Source organism: Lathyrus oleraceus, chromosome 7, assembly GCF_024323335.1.
Source record: "Lathyrus oleraceus cultivar Zhongwan6 chromosome 7, CAAS_Psat_ZW6_1.0, whole genome shotgun sequence".
Classification (NCBI taxonomy): domain Eukaryota; kingdom Viridiplantae; phylum Streptophyta; class Magnoliopsida; order Fabales; family Fabaceae; genus Lathyrus; species Lathyrus oleraceus.
The window spans coordinates 232,218,016-232,222,480 of record NC_066585.1 but is presented as its reverse complement, the minus strand read 5'-3'; the positions used below and the strand labels follow the sequence as shown (position 1 = coordinate 232,222,480).

The 4,465-nt window shown below is 38.5% G+C and overlaps 1 non-coding gene across 1 annotated transcript; it reads right to left on the bottom strand.

Annotated features, from left to right (window-relative positions):
• Positions 1-3,798: 3,798 nt before the first annotated feature.
• On the bottom strand, positions 3,799-3,905 carry LOC127109910 (small nucleolar RNA R71). The gene has a single exon (XR_007797156.1). It is a non-coding gene; the product is annotated as a small nucleolar RNA R71 (small nucleolar RNA).
• Positions 3,906-4,465: the final 560 nt, after the last annotated feature.

Here is a 4,465-nt window from a genome sequence, read left to right as displayed (position 1 = left end):
ACCATGTCAATGAAAATCAACAAAAACAGACACAATTTCATGCTTCAATTCACACCATCAATGCATACATCCAATTCAAAAATTCATATCTCATTGAAAACAAAAAAGAAATGGATGAGACCAAAACAGGGAGGTCACACAATGTGTATAGTTCATGCATATCAAATTTCATGGCCATACAATACAACATGAGCATTTCTCAATCATTCTACCAACCTAGGTCACATGGACTTGCAAATTCAATCACCAGAAATGAAAAATCATGATCAATTAGAAAAGGCAGTGAAAAATTCTACAAAAATTCACCAAGCATCCTAACATGTCAACAATTCACCATGCAAAATTTCATTTCATTCTAACAAGTATAGACCAATCAAAAAAATCCAGCAAGTTGACATAATGAGGTGTGACACAAATTGTCACACCTAAGTTCCAGAATTTGCTGCTCATTGACCAGGTATCAAAAATGCATGAAATTTACATATAAATGAACATCAATCAGTCAAGAATCATCACAAAAATTTTCAAGAATTTATTTTACATCATGTGCATTTCCCAATTAAAATGGTGCAAGGTGTCAAAATGTAACACATGTGAAAGAAGCCTAAGCCAAATGATAATTCTACCAAGCACAACTTTGACCAATAGGTCAAAAGGATCCTAAAGTCAACAACAAAGTCATAGAAAAAATCTCCACAATTTTCTGATTTTTCTACTATTTTTTATGAATTTTTTAAAGGTGTTATGTATTTTTTAATAATTAAACAAATCAATTGAAATAGCCAATGGCAGTTTTGTAAATAAGCAATGGCGGGAGCGGGAAACACCGCGTTTGAAAATTTGAACGGTTTTATGGATCAAACACTCTCAAATTCCAGAAATCTATCGTCTTCTTCCCAGATTTTCCAGAAACGGCGTAAACATGATGAACACCAAAACTTAACGAAAATTGGCATGCGAGTAACCGTTCGAACCGTCTAATCGAGCACAATCTAAATATCAACCTATTGCAACCTAACAATTCCTAAATCAAACGAATCGAAGAGGTTAGGGTTTGTGTTCATAACTTCAAATTGCGATTTCTTAGCCTACGGTTCATCATTTGCAATTCTAAAACTATCACCGTGCTCTACATGAAGTGAACTATAGAATGCACATAGCAATTTGGCAAAGCATGAGATTCGAAATTTCTCAAACCTGTAATGGCAGCGGTGATTTCGTTGTTCTTGAGCTTTAATTCCTTCAAACAGTTGCAGTAGGATGATGAGGAAGACAAATGGAACGGTTAGATGCGATTGCAAGAGCTTCTAGCGCGCGAATTCATCATTTCACCATGGATGATGCTTCTTTGACAGCCACGATTTGAAGCTTTTCCTCCTCCAATTTCCAAAAACAGATTGAGATATTGATGAGAGGAGATGAATGCAAAAAGAATCTCGAAAATTGGTTGAGATTTGATGAAGTTTGATGAAGTTTTGTGTTTATGGTGTTCTTGAGATTTTGAGAGAAAACTTGAGAATTTGGAAAGTTTGAGATCCAATCTTGGTAAAAGTGATTTTCTGTTATGATTAGGAAGGGATTAGACTTATATATGATACCTTAATCTTCCACTAATCCACTTAATTAACCAAAAGCATTGTTAGTGTAAATGGCAATTTTCAAAGGAGGGGTAAAATTGGAATTTCACCATGACAGCTAGTGCCACCTGTTTTGACAGCTCAAGCACCTTCTAAATATCACATGTGGACTGTAGAAACTTGTCCCATGCTTATTGGTCATGTATTTCTCAAAATCACATGTGGATGCAAAAATGTCCAATTTTCACCATTTCATTTTCCAAACCAATTTCCAATTTACAAAGCCTATGCATGAAATGAGGATTCAAACATATTCCAAATGCCATTTCTGAGGTGTTGGAAAAAGTCCCATTCAAAAATTCCAATTATTTTGAGAGTTGGACAATTTTGCCCCTGATCCAATTCAGCTGTCCAGTTGAAAAGTGACTTTTTGCCTTGGCCATTTTTGAACAAATCCAATGATGCACCCTCAAAGTACATGTCAAATGGAGTTTGTGCATATAAAGAACTTGCAATTTGGACAAAGTATGTGGAAGTTATGACCTCCTGATTACGGGTCATTTTTGAATTTCACTGAGCCATAACTTTCCAACCATACATGGGATTTTCAAGTTCTTGGACTTTTTGGAAAGGTGAGAATAAGATCTACAACTTTCATGTTGAACAAATTTGCATTTGAAGCTTCCTTGGACACGTGGCTTTGAGGTCCAAAACTTTCCATTTTTGGAAACTTCCATTACAAGTCACTTTCTATTTTTGGCAGTTTTTGTCTTGACTTGATTTTCTTCATTCTTAAGCTTTGAGATGTCAAATAACACTTGTTCCAACATGAATGAAGTGTATTCAACTCATTTCCACCTCCAAATCCATCAGATCATGTACAGTTGACCACAGTTGACTTTTCATCTGATAGATGAATCTGGCAATGCATAGATCAAATTAAGCCCCAATCTTCAACTGAAATGGCTCAAAGGTGAAACCCCAGCCTCAATAAGCACAACATAATCACAAAATGAACCTCATATCCATCACAAACCCCATCTCCTGATCCAACCCTGATTGGCCCAATACAACTGATTAGGGTTGACCAGTGGTCAAAACCCTAATCTCAAGGAATCTTCTTCCATCTTCTGATGACATCCAACCATGATGATGATGATGTATCATTTCAAACAATATGAAGACCAATACCCTTGAGAATCACAAAACCCTAATTCACAGCCCAATCCTCAGATGGCCAGGATCAGTCAATAAAACCCTAGGCTTGCATTTTCTGACTTCCTCATCTCCTGATCAAGACTTGGGAAGATAGCTTGCACAATGTGACCACATGATATGCAATATGAAATGCCTAATGACCTAAAATGAAATGCAAATATGTTAATGCTAGTCCCAAGAGAGGAGGGCAAATTTTGAGGTGTTACAAGTATCATCCGCCTTAGCTTTACGAAGTAACCTTAGAAAACGATATATCGATTCATAAGTACCTGTGGGATCGATATCTTTTAAAACTACGCGATAAGACTGTGCACTTGCAGTCAGTACCCCAATCGACTCATAAAGTCGCGATCAAGTTTTTGGCGCCGTTGTCGGGGACTTTTATTTAGTCGATATCGTAACCCTTCTGTTACGTTGTAGAGACTAAGGCTTTTTTTATTTCTTACTTTCGTTGATTTGTATGCCACACACTCGCTCACAAGGCGAGCCGTTTTACTTACGAATCAACGACATTGAACTATATCTCCGAGTCTTACGACGAATTCGGGAATATCGTGCTGCAAACAATCTCCCTCCTATCGAAGTGCCCGACCTCAAAAATCTTCTTCCTTCGCCGATACCTGAGATGGCAGAACCAGCTCGTGCTCTTCGAGATTACGCCGCTCCATCGCAAGATGAGCCGTATTCGAGTATTGCTCCACCCGCAATTGAAGCAAACAACTTCGAACTTAAACCTTGGCTGTTACAAGCAGTGCAACAGAATCAATTCTCTGGAAATCCTACCGAGGATCCAAACCTTCATTTATCCGTATTTGTCCAATACGCTGACACTGTTAAAGCCAATGGTGTCACTTCAGAGGCGATTCGACTTCGTCTTTTTCCCTTCTCGTTAAGAGATAAAGCTAGAAGATGGCTTCAGTCTCTTCCTTCCAACTCAGTCACCACATGGAATGAGTTGAAGAAAGTCTTTCTTGCCCGATATTTTCCTCCAAGAAAAACACCTACGTTGAGAGCCCAGATAAATGGATTTAAACAGAAAGATAACGAGTCTTTTTTCGAAGCATGGGAAAGATACAAAGACATGATGAGACTTTGTCCACACCATGGTTTAGAGGACTGGTTAGTAATTCATACCTTCTATAATGGTCTCTTATACAACACAAGGTTAACAATAGACGCCAGGTGGTGCGCTTATGGACAAACGTTATGCCGATGCTTATCAACTTATCGAGAGCATGGCCCAAAACCATTATCAGTGGGGAAGCGACCGAACAATGGTAGAAAAACTTCAAACGAAAAGTGGCATGTACGAGATAAGTAGCCTTGATCATGTTAATGCAAAAGTGGATGCTCTGGCCCAGAAAATTGAAAGTTTAAATGTATCACCTCCAGCCACCGTGGTTGCCGCAGCTCAAAATTGCGAAGTCTGTGGAATCCAAGGTCACACTCCTGCAGATTGTCAACTCCTAACAGGAATCCAAGCAGAGCAAGTGAATTATGCTCAAGGAAATCCCTACTCGCATACCTATAACTCAAACTGGAAGAACCATCCTAATTTTTCATATAAGAGCAACAATGCTTTATACGCACCAGGACAAGCTCCCAATCAAGCCCCAGCTATACCCCATGGATATCAAAAGCCGACCCCATCTACACCTAACAATAATGTT